The 22,277-nt window shown below is 43.9% G+C and overlaps 1 pseudogene; it reads right to left on the bottom strand.

Moving 5' to 3' along the window:
- The window catches only part of LOC127440380 (Y+L amino acid transporter 1-like), a 38,133-nt pseudogene extending 17,015 nt beyond the window's left edge, over positions 1 to 21,118 (bottom strand).
- Between the last annotated feature and the right edge of the window lie 1,159 nt (positions 21,119 to 22,277).

Here is a 22,277-nt window from a genome sequence, read left to right as displayed (position 1 = left end):
CCTTTTCCATCTTTATAATGTTCCATGACCTTGTTACGCAGGTCTTTTGGCAGTTCTATTCTGCTCCCCATGGCTCAGTATCTAGCCTGCTCAGTGCATCCACGTGAGAGCTAACAAACTCATTGACTATTTATACACAGACACTAATTGCAATTTAAAAAGCCACAGGTGTGGGAAATTAACCTTTAATTGCCATTTAAACCCGTGTGTGTCACCTTGTGTGTCTGTAACAAGGCCAAACATTCAAGGGTATGTAAACTTTTGATCAGGGCCATTTGGGTGATTTCTGTTATCATTATGATTTAAAAAGGAGCCAAACAACTATGTGGTAATAAATGGCTTTATATGATCACTATCCTTAAATAAAAGACAGTTTTTTTGCATGATCAGTCATATTTTCAAAATCAATGCCAAAATTTCACAATTTCTGCCAGGGTATGCAAACTTATAAGCACAACTGTATATGTATTTACACGAGTATATTGTGTCATCTTACTTGAACCCTGTGATCAGTGTGACCAAAGTCTTTTTAGCAAGTCAGTCCACTGTCGGCCATCTTTGGAACGCACTCAGGAGGCTATTTCCAGTCATGCTAGTGCAGCTCCTATCTACTTGAATGGAGAAAGACCAAAATCTCAAAAGCGGTTGGTCAAGATTACGATCAAAAAACATCTGAAAATCTGAAAATAATGGTATCATAAATTGTGATTTTTTTACCTCATATTACGCTAAAAAACGCAATGCGCGTGCACATTCTAGAGTTGATTGACAAGTGATGTCTTTATCTAAAAGGTGATTGGCTCTTTTACCTGTAAGGCAGGACTTCCTATCTACATCCGTTGACCGTTGGGCGATCAGAGCTTCTTGGTTGAGCGTTCCAATTTCTCCCATTCATTTTAATAGAAGTGGCCCATCTCTGCTAAATAATCTTTGGTGTGACTCAAGCGTTGTCTGTGTTTGACGATATTGCAGGGTATTCCAAATTATCTCATTTTGTCAAGTGAAGTGAACTTCAAAAGATATCCCATGCTCCCGGAGCTGTGAACACTGCGTAGGAACCCTTCGGATTGGAACGCACCTAGTGTCTAAAAACTTGTTCGCATCGTTCCTGCATGAGATGCTAAAAAAACAGTGAGACATGGCCCAACAGTCCATCTAGTGCATGCTTACATAGAAAAAGAAACTCCATTAGGTGGAGGTCTTTGGAGGCAACTCTAATAAGTGTCTCGCTGCATAAGCATTAAATACATACATACAATTGTATTTAAAGAAAAACATTACGTTTTTATGAAGTTTGAGTCCGTGGTAGTACACGTTATAGTACAGGCTACTAAGTTAACATAGAACTGTCTATTGGAGTGTTTCTTTTCTTATTTTACTTTTTTACTTAAGATTTGAGAATATGAAATCATTAAATATTTACCTAAAAGAATAGTTCACCCAAAAATGAAAATTCTCTCATTATTCACTTACCCTGATGCCATCCCAAATGTGTATAACTATCTTTCTTCAGCAGAACATAAATTAAGATTTTTAGCAAAATGTTGAGGCTCTGTAGGTCCTTATAATGTAAGTAAATGGGTGCCATCAGGCTGCTGGCTATTTGACGGTCCAAAAGGCATATTTAGGCAGCATAAAAGTAATCCACAGGACTCCAGTTGATCAATTAATGTCTTCTGAAGCAAATCGATAGGTTGGTGTTAGAAACAAATCGATAATTAAAAGTTTTTAACTTTACATCATTGCTTCCGGCCAGAAGTGGGATGATGTTTGAAATGAACTAACTTTTGTGTGACATTCGTTCCTCTGTTGTATACAAAGCATGCGTTTCTGACTTCTCGCGTGAATGCGCCATAGCACTTACGTCACTGATGTGTCGACTGCTGGCAGGAAGCAATTTTTTAAAGTTAATAAAGTTTTAATTCTCGATTTATTTTTTACACAAACCTATTGATTTGCTTCAGAAGACATTAATTGATCAACTGGAGTCATATGGATTACTTTTATGCTGCCTAAATATGCCTTTTGGACGTCAAACAGCCAGCAGCGTGATGGAACCCATTTACTTACATTATAAGGACCTACAGAGCATCAGCGTTTTTCTAAAAATCTTAATTTGTATTCTGCTGAAGAAAGACATCTTGAATGGCATCAGGGTAAGTGAGTAATGAGAGAATTTTCATTTTTAGTGGTAAACAATCCTTTAAGCATTTTTCACACTTTTTGTTAACAGCTAGATATGTTCTTTGCAATTAACAATAGCTATGAAATGGCGCTGATTTGTTTATCTTGATTTGTTGCACCCTCTTGTGAATGTAGGAGACATTGATTTAAAAATCAGATTTCTTGTAGATTTTTCCTCTTACGTTAAATAACATCTTGAATTTTGGTCATATTTCAGTGAAAAATTCAAATTTAGTGTTTTAGCCATTTTGACAGCCCTATGGTTGAACACGCAGTTTAAAAAGCATTTCAACATATACTCTTTTGACTGTGAGCAAATACGAACACGTTTGACGCATGCGCACTATGACTGCTTTGTGATACTCTCTTAGTACAGTCATCTGATGAGTCATCACATTCAGTCTCTCTTGCTTAACCATGCATGCAATTACAGCAAGTTTCAAGTTCCTTATAATCAAAAAGCAAATAACTAAAGATTTTTTCAAGGGTCATTCAAAAACTTAATGAACAATATGAGGAAGTACATGCCATGCAGAACCACAAAGCAGAGCTCAATACTTAAGCTTGTTTTATCATCCATTTTTTTCTCAATATTTCAAATGATATATGCATGTTTTTAGAATGTTTTTGTGTGTCAGATGGCCTTAATCTGTCCTTCTCTCTTAGAATACTTTTATGGTTTCATTTCACCAATAGAAATTAATGGTAGGCACTAGTTCTGTGAAGATGCAAATCATAAGTATATCCTGTACTCTTAAAGAAGAAGTGAAGCTTGGGTAGGAAGTAAATCAACTTTGCTTCCTGTTTGCGTTCAGGACGAATACAAAATAATAATTACTTATTCTCAAGTCCAGTATCTCCATGTTTCATATTTCTTCAGAACCTAAGACCACTAAAGAATCTGAGCTAAATCTTTATGGCATTCTTTGAAATACCTTGGAGTACCAAGTACCTGGAGTACTTGGTACTAGGATTAACCAGAATGTCCAGACTTTTTTTTTTTGCATATGAGGAAAGTGAATGGTTACTGGGGCTGCCAAGCTCCAGAAAAAGACAAAAAGAACCAAAAAAGTAGTCCATATGATACAAGTTGTTTTTGACTCATAATCTTCCCCACCACTGTAGCTCTCAAATCTCATTCATGCTTGTTTTCAAACAAAACACTTGTTTTTTTTTCATTGACATCAGACCTGGTACAAAACGTCTTGGGGTGCCATGCTTGAAATAGCATAAGTCAGTGGTGTAGTCGGGGCCATACGCACGTATACACCATATGCTTACTTTTTTCCCAGGGCTGTTTGCGTATAAAAACTTATAAGGATAAATATTTGGGTATACCCTTGGTATACCCACTTGTTTTGCTGCTTCAGAAGTCCATAATCTACTGTTAGTTCCCTTACAACTCAGTACACTTGACATTGTGTCAAGTGTACACTGCAGGGGAGCAGAGAGTCTTCTCGTTGCCGTGAAGATTCTGCCGCTGACTCGTATAGTCGATGGCGAAGCAGTAGAGGGCTTCTAGACGAGAGATGAATCACTGTCTTGAAGAAAAAAGTCTGAAGAATGGTGTTTGCGCTCCTGCTTTTATAATGGACAGCTTCGTGCCTAAAACGGTTGTGTGGAAGGACACTCCCCATATGTGTAGAAGTGTCCTTCCACACAAATTTTTTCCTTCAAGACAGCGATTCATCTCTCATCTAGAAGCCCTCTACTGCTTTGCCATCGACTATACGAGTCAGCGGTGGAATCTTCACGGCAACGAGAAGACTCTCTGCTCCCCTGCAGTGTTCCGGCGAACATCACTCCGCCTTGCCGCTTGACACTTCGCTGGTGAACGTGCCGCTTCAGCATCCTGATATAAATATATATATATATATATATATATATATATATATATATATAAAATCTAAAAGAGTCGCTTACTTGTTCGCGTTTTTTTTAAAGATGTCGTTCCGTAAGTTTTCCTTGTGCGAGAGGCACCTCCTGCCGTCAGATCAGCATGAGAGCTGCATTTTCTGTCTGGGCCCATGCAGAGTCAGCTCTCATGGAGACAGACTGCCTTTACTGCGAGGGCATGAGTCTCAAGATGCTGTGCTCGCGAATCACCCTCGTTTTAAGGGACGATTCAGCCTCCCGCGCCCTCCCACCTGCCTCTTCTGTGATACCTGAGGGACGGAGCCGCGAGGTCGAGCAGGATGAATTTGAGGAGGACCTCGTGCCGGCACACGTCCCATGAGCCCCTCAATCTCAATGCAACACGTCTAAGGTGATACATTATGTGCGTGATGAGCACATAATGCACGGCCTCATCTTGTTTGGTGGTTCTGATGCTGGGGATGATGTCATGTCTCTCGCTGCACCAGACTAGTGGTCAGTGGGTGATGCTACCACCCCTCCCCCCAGCGAGGGCGAGGAGCGTGTACGTGCCACTAACAAGGAGATGCTTCGCGTCCTTTCAAGGGTGGTCGAAGAGCTCGATATCGAGTGGTCTCCTCCAGAGAAATCTACACAATCTCACCTTGATGAATGGTTCCTGCAGTCCGAACGCCATCAAGCGACCGTGTCTCGTAGATCTGCCCCATTCTTCCCTGAAGTTCATAACGAACTGTCAAAATCCTGGCTCGCGCCCTATCCAGCTTGCCTGAGCAGCGATTATATCCTCTCCAATGTGGATCACGGAGAAAAAAACTACCCCCTCTTTCCATCTCCAAAGCCCACACATTATGCACAACCGCTTCCCAATGGCTAGCGACGCATTATATCATGTATGAACATACAAAGATTGTAAAAAGAGTACAGTGCTCGCACGAGACGCTTACATGTTTTCAATAAAGGGCTTTCCCACTTCAAAGCCCACATATTTTGCACAACTGTTTCCCAATGGTGAGTGGTGCATTATATCTTGTAATGAATTACAAAAATTGAAAAAAGATTACAGCGCTCGCTGTACATGCACGAGACGCTCAACCTTTTTCAATAAAGGGCTTTCCCACTTCAAAGCCTCACATTATGTGCAACCGCTTCCCAATGGTGAGCGGCGCATTATATCATATTATGAACATACCAAATTGCTCTGTCCCATTACGTGGATGCTTGAAAAGACAATCAAATATGGTTATACGATCCAATTTGCATGCCGGCCACCCCATTTCAATGGTGTTCTGTCTTCCACGGTTCCGTCCGAAGATGCACAAGTGTTTTTACGAGCTGAAATACACAATCTTCTCGCAAAGAACTTGATAGAGGTTGTTTCATATGAATGAATAAGCCTGCTGTCCCGCTGCACGAATATGTGGCAAGTCCTCAAGGGCGTGTCATAGCTGGTGTTTACATCGAGCACAATCAGTGGTCTGACCATACAATATGCCAGTGTTCCGTGCACAGACTGCAACACACACAGTGGGATTTACAGCCATTAATTCCTGGTTCTAGAGAAGGACGGCAGGCTTCGGCCCATTCTAGTTCTGAGACGCTTGAATCGCGCGCTCGTGACGTGCCCATTCAACATGTTAACTCCGAAACAGATCTTATCGCACAACCGTCCTCAAGACTGATTTGCATCAATAGATCTGAAGGACACGTACTTCATGTACCAATTGCACCGCGTTACAGGTGGCTTTTTAGATTTGTGTTTGAGGGAACTGCATATCAAATTAAAGTCCTTCATTTCAGTCTGTCTCTGGCTCCCCGCACATTCACGAAATCGGTGCGGTGCTCGCCCCATTGAAAATGAATGGTGTGTGTGTGTTTTGAATTACCTCAGCGATTGGTTATTACTAGCCAATCAGAGGCACTACTGAGCGAACACAGAGACTTTGCCACATGGAAAATCTGGTCTAATGTCAACTGGTGAAAAGCACACTTTTTCCCAGCCAGTAAAAATTCCTTTTTAGAAGTTTATGCATGCGCACCTCATGAATGAGTGGTACTGACCATTCTTCTGTGTCTGTTTTGGTTCAAACTGAAAAAACATTACCACTGAAGTAATTTCATTTTCATGTGCATTGCAGTAACCCACAACTGTCTGGCTGCTCTAGCACCATCGACAGTGCCAGCTTTCTACCAACAGGGTGTTATGCTGAGTCAAGTTTTCAGAAAGAAAGTGCTGACCACAAATGCATCCAACACAGGTTGGGGCACGGTGTGTAATGGACGCCCGACTTTCGACACCTGGAAACAGGTGCGAAACGGCCGTGACATGTCAACTGCCTAGAACTACTTGCTGTCTTTCTAGCTTTGAGAGCTTTTAATTCTGATATTGTGAATCACCACATTCTGATTCATTCGGACAACACAACAGTAGTGGCGTATGTATGTAGCCATGATATGCTGGCCCACGTATGGCCGGCAAAACGCAAGTATGCGCTTCCACCGGTGCGCCTCCTTCATTCTGTCATCAGCAAAGTTCAAGTAAACATGAAAACAGTTCTGTTAATTGAGCCTAAATGGCCCAATCAGCCATAGTTTCCGGAAATGATAGAGATGTTATACAGCTCGCAATGGGAAATACCGCTGAGGAGAGATCTCCTCTCTCAGGTGCAGAGCACAATCTGGCATCCCCAGCCCAAGCTGTGGAACCTGAATGTGTGGCCCCAGAACGGAGCATGCTAAACATGTCAGAACGTGGAATGTGTTCACTGGTGTCTTTCACATGGCAAAGACCCAGTAAACTGCCCCATATATGAAATTCTCATATTTCTTCAAGAGCAATTAGACACAGGACTCACTCCATCAACGCTCAAATTTTAGTATGTGGCGACTATATCTGTGTATCATGCACCTGAAGCTGCCACCACTATAGGCAAGCATGATTTAATCAAAGTTCCTTAGAGGAGCAAGACGATTAAATCCACCTCGGCCGGCTACAGTCCCGACTTTGGTCCTAAAAGTGCTCGCAGGGCCCCCCTTCGAGCCTGTGGACTCTGTTGATTTGTGCATGCTCTCCATTAAGACTGCACTACTGCTGGCTCTGGCCTCAGTAAAACGGGTCGGTGACGTACATTCACTATCAACTGACAATTCATGTCTGGAGTTTGGCCCCGGTCTTTGAAAAGTCACTGTCAAACCCAGAAAAGGCTATGTGCCTAAGGTTCTAACCACGCCCTTCAGAGCGCAGGTGGTTCACCTTCAAGCTTTCTTCCCTCCTCAATCTAATTCGGATGAGGAACAATCCTTGCATTTGTTATGACCTGTTCGGGTGCTACACGCATACGTTGAGCGCACCCGCCAGATCAGACTGTCTGATCAGCTCTGTGTGCTATGGAGGACACACGAAAGGAATGTCCGTCTCTAAGCAAAGACTTTCTCACTGGATCTTTGATGCGATTGCCCTGACTTATTCTCAATTGGTGTTAAAGCACACACAACTAGAGGCATGGCCTCCTCATGGGCATGGACGAACAGTGTGTCTTTACAAGACATATGTTTTGCAGCAGGATGGTCCTCAACACATTCGCTAGGTTTTACTCACTAGTCCTCTCTGTTTAGAGCGCTTGCTATTTCATTGCCAAACATATACTTTTGCCCCTCCCCTTAAGTATGGGCTCCCCATCATTTTACACAACCGCCTGCATTCAGGCCGTTGTAATTTACCATAAGTCACAAGCACTTTCATTATAAAAAAACTCCCTTCCCGACTGGGTTCGTGAAAGGGTTAATTCATACCATATGACTAAAGTTCATATATTAATTCTGAGTGCTCCCTTCCTGGCCCAACATGAGGGTCACTCACTTGCGGCATACTCATGACGGTCGCTGTCCCGCAGGACTGCGGCATCATACTTCCTCTCTGGAAGGTTATGCCGTGTAGTGCAGCGTGATGGTAGGGTGACCATACGTCCTCTTTTTCCCAGACATGTCCTCTTTTTTGGACCTTAAAGCATCTGGCCAGGATTTCTAAATTTGAAAAAATGTCCAGGATTCGGCTTTAGTTGCATTATGATGTGCATCTAGTCTATAATTAAATTGTATGCGCGCGCATATTTTCATTGCTTTAACCCCTCTTTGTAAGTCCCGCCTTCTCGCACACCAATTGGTCGATAATAAGAGGCTTGCAGCAACAATTGGCCAAATTCCTGCCTGTCAATCTCTCCGGACGCGAAGCGCTGTTGTGTTCGGCATCAAATAGTTGCTTGACAGTAGCAGCAAATGACAGCTGAGTGGGAACCATGGCTAAACTAAAGTGCAAATTCACAGAAGATTTGCACAAAGAAATTCCCATGCTTTCGTCCATGTCGAGATCCGTGGGAAACAGAATGTATAACATGTAAAGCCGGCACTTATGTGTCAGTTGCTAATAAAGGTGCAAGTAATTTAGAAGCACACATTAGCTCTGCAAAGCATAAAGGGTCAGCAAAAGGTGAAAGTTCATCAGGTAAATTAACGGACCAGGTAAAATTGTTATCACATTGCTTCATTTTCCATGGCCATTCAAAATAATAGTAAATGAAGGTACACTCATGGCATCAAATATTTTATTTTAATACATGGACATTCAAAAGTAAGTTGGAAATTGTATTTATTTATATATATTTATGACCTATTTACGATATGCGCAAAGTTGCAGTTCCACCGCTTTCTATTCACAGATTATGTAGTCTGACGTATAACAGACCCCATCCCCCCCCCCCAACGGAGCTACGGATACGAATAACCAGTGATGGAAAAGTGTCTAAAAAAGTAACAGACTAAATTACTAATTACTTCCAATTACTACTAAGTTACTTTCAAAATTAAAAGCTTTAGGTTTTCTGCTCAATGAATCCAAAATAATGTCTATATTTTCTTGTTCATTGTCGCTCACCAGTCATACACTCAGCACCACACATTTCACCTTTATAATGACTTGTTTGGGGGCGCACGGCTTTCAGCTGTCACATAAACACAAACATATATACATATGAACATATTTCATGTTTTAAAAGTATTCTAGATAATTAGAAATGCAAAACTCAAGTAATGTACTTAAAAGTTATTTTAAGTCAGTAACTGTAATCTGATTACAACAATTTTAAATGTAATTTGTTACACTACTTTTTGTACTAACCAAGTAATTATACTACAGACATTAGTTACTTTGTAATTAGATTATACCCAAAACTACAATTAACAATGTAAATTTAAGTCTGTTCCTCACACAAAGCTGACATATGGCTTCATAAGACTTGGATAATAATTCAAAAGTCATACAGACTACTTTAATGATACTTTTATGTTGCTTTTCGTCCTTTATGAAACTTTTTGATGAAAATGTTGCTTTCGCATAGCCAGGACATTCTGCTAAATATTTCCTTTTGTGTAACACAAAAGAAGGAAAGTCAGAAGGGTTTGAACAACATGAGGGCAAATAAATTGTGACAAATTATGAATTTTCATTTTTGGGAGAACTATTCCTTCAGGTTGTGAGCAATAACAATCTTTTTAGTGTTGACCAGTGAGGACTCACAGAGACAAGCCGTGGCTATCAGTCTCACGGCATCGTAAGGAGGCTGGCAGGTGGGGTAGAGCGCTTCCACAAGGTAATTGGCAAACGTCAGTGAGATGAGAGCCTGGCTGGCTGGCTCAATCGGCAGGATGGACATCCACAGATGAATGAACGCAAGGAAACCACCAAAGGCTTCCAGGATGTAAGCATAACTAGCACCAGACTTTGTAATGGTGGTTCCAAGTTCCACGTAACACAGAGCGCCAAACACAGAAAATATGCCACGAGAGCCCAGATGACCAATGAGAGGCTGTAGGAGGCGCTGTACATTAACACACCTTTAGGAGAAACAAATATGCATGTGCCAATCATGTTGCCCACGATTAAGCAGATGCCATTGGCAAGAGAGATCTCTCTCCTCGTGATCATCTTCTCGCTCTGTGTGTCTGGACCATTGCAGGGCACAGTGGTTTTCTTAAGGTTCAGGTCTGAGTCTCCTTGAGACCCAGGACAGAGTCTTTGGCCTACAGACATCAGCTCCTTCATGCTGCAGGAAAATAAAAGCAGTTATCATTCACTCAAAAAAAAAAAAAAAAAGAAAAAAAAAAGATTTTTTGCTCCTTGCTAAATCTAGTTAATCAAAATCAGCTAATGTAGCACAGTTCTTGAAAACATTTTTTACAACTTAATTTCGAGTGCAATCAATTTTGTAAAAAAATAAAAAAATAAAATAAAAAATAACAAAATAAAATTAAGTTCACAATCCATTTAAGCAGTGACGACATAATTAATTTGTTAGCCATAACCAGATGTACATTTAATGTCTGATTTCCAGCATGCACAGCGGCATGAGTAAAAAAAATTGGAATCTTAATATTTATACTGTATATTAATTAAAATGTATGACAGTTTTATCTAGTAGATATGACAAAATACATTTAAGTTGGTAAACATCTCTAGATCAAGTCCATCCACGTTTGGGCTGGTTTGAGTATTTCTGTAACTGCTGATCTCCTGAGATTTTCACACACAATAGTCTCTAGAATTGACTTAGAATGGTGCCAAAAACAAAAAACATCCAGTGAGCGACAGTTCTGTTCTTATTCAGTTCTTATTTTTATATATATATTATAATTATATTTTTTATATATATATAGGGGGGAGTTACTTGATGCTATGCGAAGGTTGGTCTCTTAGAGGCGAGCTCCGCTTAAACTTTGCTACAATTATCCTTTTAAGCAATATTAACTGGTGAGAACTGTAATAGTTTTGTTTACTAACTGTGCTGGGAGGGCAGGATGTTTAAAAATTCAAAATCATCAGCCTGTGGGGACACAATTTATCTTGACATGTCAATATGTCACACTTTAATATAGGTAAAATGTTTCTTTCCACGTGGAATGTTAATGGCTGGGGCACCCAATACAAAGAAGGAAGGTTGTATCTTTCCTTAAGCGTAAAAAATATGATATAGTGTTCCTTCAAGAAACGCACCTCTGTGGGCGTGGTATGGGAGTATTTTAAGGCAGTTCTTAGGGGTGCAGATCATACAATATGCCTCATTCATTAAAATGATCAAAGCACAAGAATTCATAGAATTGGAAAAGAGTATTAAAAGTGCTGAAACAGAGCTGAAGCACCAAATGTCATCCAGTGGTCTTAGAGAGTTGACTCAGCTAAAGTATAGGTACAATACTATTCTATCACAGAAGGTTGAGTTTTGGTTATTCAGGGCAATCATACATATTTTGAGTCGAGTGACAAAGCAGGGAAACCTCTTACCAGATACATAAAACAGAGAGAGTTTTTTCCACCATTCTTTCAGTGAAATCTTCTGGAGGCAATATATTTACTTCTGCCACAGATGTTAATAAAGCCTTTAAAGAATTCTATTTAGATCTTTATAGCTCCACGTCTTTGTCTACCGATAAGGATATTAGAAACTTTGTAGAGCCATTAGAACTTCCTAAATTGATGAGTGATCAGAAATACTTTCTTGACTCAGGTATTACTTTGGAGGAGCTTGTTGAGGTAATTAAAGCCTTGCCAACTGGTAAGGCACCAGGGCCAGATGGTTTTGCCACAGAATTTATTAGATCTTATGTCACAGAGCTGGCTCCACTTATGTTAGAAGTTTACACAGGGTCAATAAAGAAAGGTACACTACTGCCAACCATGACGCAAGCCCTGATCAGTCTCATTCTTAAAAAGGACCCAAATAAATGTAAAAGTTATCGTCCAATTTCCCTGATCCAGTTAGATGTAAAAATATTGTCTAAAATTCTGACTAACCGATTAAGCAGAGTAATTACATCTATTATACATATAGACCAAGTGGGGTTTATTCGTGATAGTAGTTCTTAATAATAGACATTTTATAAATATTATGTGGTCAGTAGCGAATGATCAGACCCCAGTCGCTGCAATCTCACTTGACGCCGAGAATGTGTTTGATAGTTTGATAGTGTTTGAACCCCTCCCTGGTGGAATGGGACTATCTTTTTAAGATTTTGGAAATGTACAGGTTTGGGAACACTTACTGGGTGGATTAAGTTACTTTATAAACAACTGTTAGCAGCAGTGCAAACAAATGGATTAATTTCAGACTATTTTTCTCTTGGTAGGGGAACCTGGCAAGGCTGTCCTCTCTCCCCTTTATTGTTCTGTCTTGCCCTGGAACATTAGCAGCTGCAATAAGAAAAGAGGATGATTTTCCTGGTGTTGTAGCAGGAGGTGGGGTGCATAAACTTCTACTCTACGCAGATGATATATTATTATTTGTCTCTGACCCTAAAAGATCTATTAATAATTAATTAATTCTCAAAATTTTCAGGATACAGCGCGAATTGGTCTAAATCAGAAGCTCTTGCTCTGACAGCATATTGCCCTGCCATGGCAACCTTTCCAACCTGGCACCTTTCAAGGCATTAAGTATTTAGGCATTTTATTTCCAGCATATTTGAGAGATTTAGTTAAGAGTTCATTTTGACCAATTAATGAAAGGTTCTCATGTGATGTGGAAAGGTGGGCTTCACTACATTTACCACAGGTGCTGCTGATACAGTTCTACTCAGCAGTCATTGAGTCTGTCCTCTGCACTTCTATAACTGTCTGATTTGGTTCAGCTACGAAATCGGATATCAGAAGACTACAAAGGACAGTTTGGACTGCTGAGAGGATTATTGGTTGCCCACTGCCCTACCTTCAAGAACTATACACTTCCAGATTGAGAAAAAAGGCTGGAAAAATGTGCAATACACATCCTACCTCTTCTGCCATTACAGTCCCTTGCACTGTACATAACCGATTTGTATTAAGATTTGCACTACGTATGTGTGTGTATGTATGCATGTATGTATATATATTCATATATGTGTATATGTATATATATATATATATATATGTATGTGTGTGTATGTATGTGTGTGTGTGTGTGTGTGTATATATATATATATATATATATATATAGTCTATTGTATATTCTATATATACTTTTTTCTTTTCAATATTTATCTATTTTTTATACAATTTTAATTATTTTTTAAAAGTCTTGTTGCTGTTTTTGTATTGTTGTGTACTGGAAGCTCCTGTCACCAAGACAAGTTCCTTGTGTGTAAGTGTATGTGTAAGCATACTTGGCAATAAAGCTCATTCTGTTACTGATTTGTCTATGGCAGGGAAAGTTAATGTTATAAAAATGAATTTTATCTCCAAATTCAATTATCTACTACAGTCTCTCCCTTTAGAATTCCTCTTTCTTATTTTAAACAATTTGATAGAATATCTAAGTCCTTTATTTGGAATGGTAAACAACCTCGGTTGCATTTCAGTAAGTTACATAGACCAATTGACAAAGGAGGTTTAGGCCACCCCAAAATTTTATTACTATGCTTTTAGTCTTAGACAAGTGCCCCATTGGTCTCTTCCACCTGAGAGAGCCCCTCCCTGGTACAACATTGAACAAGCGGTCCTGCCCCAATCTTACCATTGAACAGTCTTTCTATCAAATTGCCAAGAGAAGTGATAATGCATGCCATTATTTCACACCTGCATAGACAAAGGTTTCCAGTTTGTTCATTTTTGATATTTACCTAAATATTTCCTCAAACATATGGCTGAACCCCAAATTGTGTATTAACAAGTCCCCTTTTGCTGGAAAGAATCGATGGAGAGGGGTGTTGCCACACTTGGTGACCTTTATGAAAACAGAACTTTGAGATCATTTGAAAATATAACACAGCAATTTGGGATTTCTAGGTCTCATTTTTTCAGGTGTTTACAGTTGCACCATTTAATTTGTACTATTTTTGGTGGTAGTTCATAGCCCCCAGAAGCTGCAGACACCCTCTGAAATAATGGTGGTTAAAGTTGATTCTGTATATTTTCATTTTTTAAAAAAAAACAAATGTGTTTATATATGAATCAATAAAAAGAGTTAATAAAAAATATTTTTGAGTGCTGGTGAAGTGTGTTATCCAAGTTCCCTATCTGTCACTCACTCGACATCATTCACCTCATCTGCTGGATTTTATGGTGCATTTCAGCGGCTTCTCCCCCTCTGCACCTGTGGAGTGCAGAGAACGCCCCGGGGTGCTTCGGCAGAATAACAAAAAGAGTATATTCTTAAAAGAGTATATTTTCATTCTTAAAGAGCGGCACACACGGAACATCTTTTTAAAGATGCCTTTCCGTTTGTGTGTTATTCCTGGTTGCGGTCATTATCTCTCCGCTTCTGACGGCCACGATCGCTGTCTTACATGTCTTGGCGCTGCCCACGCAGAGACATCGTTCGTGGATGGGTCTTGTCCTCATTGCGAGAACATGACCATGGCAACATTGCGGTCGCAGCTTGCATTCGTAAGAAAGCAAGCCATCCCAGTGGCTCCCCACCTCTGTCCTTCTACCTACGGGTATGAGGCCATGCTGGTTAGCACTGGGGGTGATTTGGAGACCTCAATGTGAGCACCTCAGCCGGGTAAACCCCCACGGACCTCCCATTCCCCAGCATGCTCGCTTGCCCCGGTCGGGCTCTCGGATGAGTCCGCCAGCTCGTCTCACGGTGAGTCCGACCTCTTATTTGGAGCCCGGGAAGACGATGAGTTATCGAGCTCAGCATCGGAGAGCAGGCTAGTCCACACTGACGTGGACGCCTCGGCTGGGCTCCCTCCTTCGGGTGTGGTCGCCCAGTCTCAGGCTGACGTGGAGATTACGTACATGCTTTCCCATGCAGCCACAAGCATCGGGCTAGAGTGGAACCCTCCACTCACCCCTGAACCCTCGCAGCTCGATGATTGGTTCCTGAGCTCAGAGCGCCGATCACGGCTGCGCCCCGCACCGGTCCCTTTCTTCCCGAAAGTGCATGAGAAGCTGACAAGATCGTGGGGGGCACCTTTTACTGCCCGATCCCGATCTTTCAGCTCCCCCACTCTCACTACCCTCGATGGTGGGGCGGCCAAGGGGTATTCGGTGATCCCCCAGGTGGATAAGGCGCTCGCGGCGCACTTGTGCCCACAGAGTGCCACCACCTGGCGTGGGCACCCGAAGCTCCCGTCCAGGGCCTGTGGGTTTACGTCATCCCTGACGGCTAAGGCCTACGGTGCCGCTGGACAAGCCGCCTCTGCCCTGCATGCCATGGCTCTCCTGCAAGTTCACCAAGCCAAGGCACTAAAAAAGCTGCACGAGGGTAGTTCTGATCTGGGATTGATGCAGGAACTGTGCTCGGCAACCGACCTCGCTCTCCGGGTGACGAAGGTCACGGCTCGGTCTCTCGGGCAGGCGATGTCCACCCTGGTGGTCCAGGAGTGCCACCTTTGGCTCAACCTGGTCAAGATGAGAGAGGCCGACAAGGCACGGTTCCTTGATGCCCCCCATCTCCCAGGTTTGCCTATTCGGCGACACCGTCGAGGACTTTGCCCAGCAGTTCTCGGTGGTGAAGCAGCAGATGGAGGCCATTCAACACATCCTGCCCCGGCGCGGCTCAAGACCCTGCACCCCGTCTGCTTGTTGCCAAGGGCGTCCTCCTGCAGCAACAGCACTGGCTCTGCCGCAGTCCGCCCCCACGGACCAGCCCCGGCATGGAGCCCACTGCGGGAAGCAGATGCCACCCGTCTCACGGCCAGCCGCCAAGAACACTAGGAAGGCTTCGAAACGCCTCTGAGACAGGTGACCCAAGGACGAGGAGATCCACTTCTACGGAGCTGGTAGACAGACCACTCCATCCCCCGGTGGAGGGCCGGGAGAAGAATTTTTTGTTTCATTTTTCGCTGCATGCCCAAGAGGCTGCGGTACCCAAAATTTCAACAAAAAAGTGGTTTCCTTGTTCTCTGGGTCACATGTCAGGTGTGCACGGCCGTCGTCATGACCGCTGTCCACCGTCCCATTTTCGCAGGTTTGGGGCTCCAGTGGCGGACCCCCCACAAACACGGCCACACCGGGTTGGCTCCGACGGACTGCGGGGACGATGTTCCTCCTGCCTCCTCCTCAACCAATCTTATGGTGGGTATCAGGAGCCAGATAAGTGCTTCGATGTCCCTGGACTCAGCACGTCCATGGGGCTCGAGCCCCCACGATGTGGCACCTCAGGCTCCGCCCTGCCGCGAGGCCCCACCCGCCGGTATGTCCAACGTGATTATCCCCTTGGTCCCCCTCACCCGGAATTTGGACGTGTGGCTTGCGCTTTCCAACCCGTCACGATAGCTGACCCGGACCGTCCGACTCGGCTGCACGATTCAGTTCGCCAGGCACCCGCCAGGTTCAGCGGAGTCCACTTCACCTCGGTGAAGGGCGAGAGTGCCGCTACCTTGCGTGTGGAGATCGTGACCCTTCTGCACAAGGGCGCGATAGAGTCCCTCCAGCCGAGATGAAGAAAGGGTTTTACAGCCTTTACTTCATTGTACCAAAGAAAGGCGGTGGGTTGCAGCCAATCTTGGACCTGCGAGTTCTGAACTGGGCCTTGCACAGACTCCCGTTCAAGATGCTGATGCAAAAACGCATTTTAGCGAGTGTCCGGTGTCAAGATTGGTTTGTGGCAGTAGACCTGAAGGACTCATAATTCCACGTCTCGGTTTTTCATCAACACAGACCCTTCCTGCGGTTTGCTTTTGAGGGCCGGGCATACCAGTATAAGGTCACAGGGACCACAGGGACCTGGTGCTCAGGCACCTCAGCCATCTTGGCTTCGGGTCAACTGGGAAAAGAGCAAGCTCTTTTCTCGGCTTGGAGTTGGACTCAGTCTCGATGACGGTGCGCTTCACGAACGAGCATGCACAGTTGGTGCTGAACTGTCTGAAGGCATTCAGACAGAAGACAGCAGTTCCACCGAAACTTTTTCAGAGGCTCCTGGGGCATATGGCATCATCTGCGATTGCCACACCACATGGGTTGATGCATATGAGACCGCTTCAGCACCGGCTTCAGACTCGAGTCCCGAGATGGGCATGGCACCATGGGACACATCACGTGGTCGTCACGCCGATCTGTCATTGCCTCTTCAGCCCTTGGAACGACCTAGCATTTCTACGGGCAGGGGTTCCCCTAGAGCAGGTCTCCAGGTGCGTCGTAGTTAGGACAGACGCCTCCAAGCTGGGCTGGGGCACCATATGCAACAGGCACATAGCCGCCAACTCCTGGACTGGCCCACAGCTGTGTTGGCACATCAACTGCCTTGAGTTGTTGGCAGTACTGCTCACCCTGCGGAGGTTCCGGCCGTTGATCCAGGGCAAGCACGTGTTGGTCCGGACGGACAACATGCCGACGGTAGTGTACATCAACCATCAAGGCGATCTACGCTCCTGTTGCATGTCACAACTTGCCCGCTGTCTCCTCCTCTGGAGTCAGCAGCGCCTCAAGTCGCTTCGAGCCACTCACATCCCGGGCAACCTCAACACCGCAGTGGATGCGCTGACATGACAGGTTATGCTCAGGGGAGTGTGGAGACTCCACCCCAGGTGGTCCAGCTGATCTGGAGTCGATTCAGTCGAGCACAGGTAGACCTGTTTGCTTCCCGGGAATCCTCCCACTGCCCCCTTTGGTACACCCTGACCAAGGCACCCCTTGGTATAGACAAGCTGGCACACAGCTAGCCCCCTGGACTATGCAAATACACGTTTTCCCCAGTGAGCCTACTTGCACAGACCCTGTGCAAGATCAGGGAGGATGAGGAGCAGGTCATCCTAGTAGCACCCTACTGTCCCACCCAGATGTGGTTCTCGGACCTCATGCTCCTCGCGACAGTCCCCCCTGGCGAATTCCCCTGAGGAAGGACCTTCTTTCTCAGGGACGGGGCACCATCTTGCACCTGTGTCCAGAACTCTGGAATCTCCACGTCTGGCCCTTGGACGGGACGTGGAAGACCTAAGTGGCCTACCACACATGGTGGTAGACACGATCACTCAGGCTAGGGCTCCCTCTATGAGGTCCTATATGCTTTGAAGTGGCGTCTGTTCGTTAAGTGCTGTTCTTCCCAACGTGAAGACCCCCAGAGATGCACAGTCGGATCGGTGCTTTCCTTCCGGGAGGAGAGGCTGGAGGGGCGGCTGTCCCCCTCCACCTTGAAGGTGTATGTAGCCGCTATAGCGGCACACCACGACATAGTGGACGGTAAGTCCTTAGGGAAGCATGACCTGATCATCAGGTTCTTGAGAGGCACTAGGAGGTTGAATCCCTCCAGACCATGTCTCATCCCCTCATGGGACCTCTCTGTAGTCCTTCAGGGTCTACGGGGAGCCCCCTTCGAGCCCCAAGAGTCAGCTGAGCTTAAGGCACTCTCTTTGAAGGCTGTCCTACTGACTGCGCTCACTTCCATCAAGAGGGTAGGGGACCTGCAGGCGTTCTCTGTCAGTGAAACGTGCCTGGAGTTCGGTCTGGGCTACTCTCACGTGATCCTGAGACCCCGACCGGGCTATGTGCTCAAGGTTCCCACGACCCCGTTTAGGGATCAGGTGGTGAACCTACAAGTGCTACCCCAGGAGGAGTTTTATCATTGCTGTGTCAGGTGCGTGCTTTACACATCTATTTAGATCACATGCAGAGCTTTAGAAGCTCTGAGCAGCTCTTTGTCTGTTTTGGTGGACAGCGGAAAGGAAGCACTGTCTCCAAACAGAGGATCGCACACTGGGTCATTGATGCCATCGTGATGGCATATCACACTCAGGATGTGCCGCCCCCCATGGTGCTACGAGCCCACTCTACTAGGAGTGTAGCGGCCTCCTGGGCCCTGACCAGTGGCGCCTCTTTGGCAGACATCTGCAGAGCAGCGGGCTGTTCGACACCCAACACCTTTGCGAGGTTCTATAATCTCCGGGTTGAGCCGGTTTCATCCCGTGTGTTGTCAGGTCTGAACAGGTAAGTTCTGGGACAGCTGGCTGGGTGTACTGCTTGCGTATAGTGCCCTTCCCCTCCCATGAGGTGAAGACGTGCGCCTTTGACTCCCAGTCGTGTTCACAAGTTGTGATCCCTGGATGATTTTCCTCCTTAGCCCTGTAGCAGACGAGTTTGCGGAGAACCTCGCTGCCGGCCCAGTACATGTGCTAACTAAGCCCTGTACTGGGGTAGGTGCTCTACATGCACTGATTCCCCATATGTGACACCATGTGATAATTCTTCGCCTATATCGTTTTCCTGCAGCTTCCTTGGGCAGAGGCCCATCTGCCCCCGGTCACCATGCTTGTAGAAACTCTTCCCCCCTCGGGTAGGACCTACCAGGCGACTTCTCCACATGATATACTTCCGACAAGACTCGGAAAGACCATGTGACGTATTTCCACTCAAATACACCCCCCCCCCCCTTCTCTGGGCGGGGTGTGGTCTCCGCAGTGTCTTCCCCTTTGGAGAGACACCCCCCCCGACGTAGAAATTTATGGCCTCCAGTCGGTTAACAAATTCCACTCTTTCTGGGGAGAAAAAAGAGGAAAAGAGGCCACGGCTGGGCTAGCCTGTGCCTATTTATTGGGCAGTCGACTTGTTCCCAAGGACCGCTCGATGCTCATAAGAGCGTTGGGGGAGGTTACGTGACAGCCTGGTGCGCTGGCTACGAGGCACACAGAGGTCTGCCCGTCTCGCACCGCTAGTCCACGTAACACAGTTCAGTAGTTGTGGCATTTTGTATAGGGACCCCTTGTGTCACTACATCGACACAACGTCGAGTGAGTGACAGATAGGGAACGTCCTGGTTACTTTTGTAACCTCCATTCCCTGATGGAGGGAACGAGACGTTGTGTCCCTCTTGCCACAACGCTGAACTACCCGCTGAAATGGCCGGGACCTTGTCTCGGCTCCTCAGCACAAAACCTGAATGAGTGGTTGCACACCAGCTCCTTTTATACCCGTATGTCCGGGGGAGTGGCATGCAAATTCCACTCGTCAATTCCCATTGGCCTTTTTCAAAGATCAGAGGTGTTTAGGGCTCCCCTAGTGTCACTACATCAACAAAACATCTCGTTCCCTCCGTCAAGGAACGGAGGTTACGAAAGTAACCAGGATGTTTTTGATGATGAAAATCATAGAAAAAACAAAACAAAAACGTTTCTCAACCGTTTTGATCAATTAATTTTTCTGACTTTTCCATTCATTCATGATTGTTGTATGAGGATTTTAAAATTAATTTACAATTTTTATTTTATTTTATAGAGATTACACACATTAAGACCTATTTCTAGCTGATTAAATACTTTTAAGATAAACATAACTTTAAGAATTTTTATTAACAATGGAAAATTTCATGACTTATCTTATTTCTTGATTTCCATGACTTTTCCAGGCCTGGAAATCACGATTTTAAAATTCCACGATATTTCCACGTTTTCCATGACTGTGGGAACCCTGCTTTCATTTCAATACTTTACAATTATATCCTCTTACGTTTTGTAGGAGACTTTGGTATTAACATCAAAGTTAACTTGATATCTTGTTTTTGACAAATTCCCAGAACATGAAATGACTCCAGCTCACACTTGTAACAAACAACCAACCTCATAATGTGTATAGGATTAAATGTTCTATTTAGTGCCCACAACTTTTTACACATAACAAATCTGTGAATAATGAATACTAAACATTTCTGTGGTTAATGTCTTCTTGAGAACAAATAAGAATTAACATGAACAAACATAAAAATCCTGAAATTAATTTAATTTTAATTAACTTGCTCAAAAGAACCAATAAAGATTGACACCTTTTTAGTATTTCACCAACAGCCAATGCCCTCACTGATCCATTAAAATTTACATCAAAACAAGTCACCACCGGCCGGTATTTCCAGGCCCACATTAAACATTTTGTACTCTACCTTTAATCATATGAAATGGAATGCAGTGGAAAAATCATACAGCTGGGGAGGAAGAGCATACAGATGAGCAAGTTAAGCAAGTTTCCTGTGTGATGGTGATCCTCGTCAGAATGGAGAAAGTTAGACTGTCAGACTGTAATGGGTCAACAGGATGAGCGCTGTCACAATCCCAGACCGCAAACAGACATTTGTGTTATTTTCCAGCAGAGGCAAGTTGGCTTCTTCAGTTGCCCTGTCTATTTTTGGAGGGCTGTACTTAGCGAGAGAGAGAGAGAGAGAGATAGACAGATAGAATGCCCCACCCACCCGCCCCCTTTATAGTAAAAGTACCTCAGCAAAAACCCTGTTGAATTACAGCATGTCTTTGTTATCTGACCTGTTCCAACTCTAGAGTTCAGTTAAAAGACAGACTACCTCCCCATTATTAATGGGGTTTGCTCAGGCAGGCATCACTATTACTACTGCTTATATGGTTCTTTGGATTAGGGAGTTTTCTAAATATTAAATTTCAATTTGTGCACTGCTTGTGCTATCAACATGAATGATACCTCAAATTATTTACAGTTGATAGAACAAACAGATAGTCCCACCTCAAGCTCACCATTGATTGGGTTAATGTCAAATATTTTACAGCGCCACAGAGACGGTGTTCAGTTTGAGGAAATTAACCAACGAATGTCTTATAGTTGTCTCTGCATATTTAGCTAGAATAGGACTGTATTGTAACTAGGGCTGTGCATAAATAAAAATTTTCATAATCGACTAGTCGGTCAGATATTTGAACTAGTCGTGTTAAGGATAATAACGTATAATTAGACTCAGTTTTGTTCACGCGATCCCAATCAGACATGTTTCAGATGGGTATAATTATGCTAAGTGCAGCACTTCAACATGATAAATGATGGATATAACAGCTAAATAACTAAAACTTTTTATTGCACAAAACTGTCGAAGTAAGAGAAGTAAGAAATAAGCAAGGCTCCAATACAGAGTGGCACAAAACTGCTTATGTGCATCATGAATGCAGAATGACACTGGCAATGTAACCAGAGCACTTGGGAGTGTCAGGCTGATCCTCGCTGCACATTCAAAAGCACAGAACTGCAAGATAATGATGTGGGTACACAACATCTAATTCATGACATCAAGTAGTTTAAACCTTTTTTATGGCAACTATTTATTTAAAGGAATAGTTCACCTAAAAATTTAAATTCTCTCATTATTTACTCGCACTCATGCCATCCCAGATGTGTATGACTTTCTTTCTTCTGCAGAACACTAACAAAATTTTGTAGAAAAATATCTCAGCTCTGTTGGTCCTCACAGTGAAATTGAATGGTGACCAGAACTTTGAAGCTCCAAAAATCACACAAAGGAAACATAAAA

Source organism: Myxocyprinus asiaticus, chromosome 5 (genome assembly GCF_019703515.2).
Source record: "Myxocyprinus asiaticus isolate MX2 ecotype Aquarium Trade chromosome 5, UBuf_Myxa_2, whole genome shotgun sequence".
Taxonomy (NCBI): domain Eukaryota; kingdom Metazoa; phylum Chordata; class Actinopteri; order Cypriniformes; family Catostomidae; genus Myxocyprinus; species Myxocyprinus asiaticus.
This window is presented reverse-complemented; position numbering and strand designations above follow the sequence as displayed.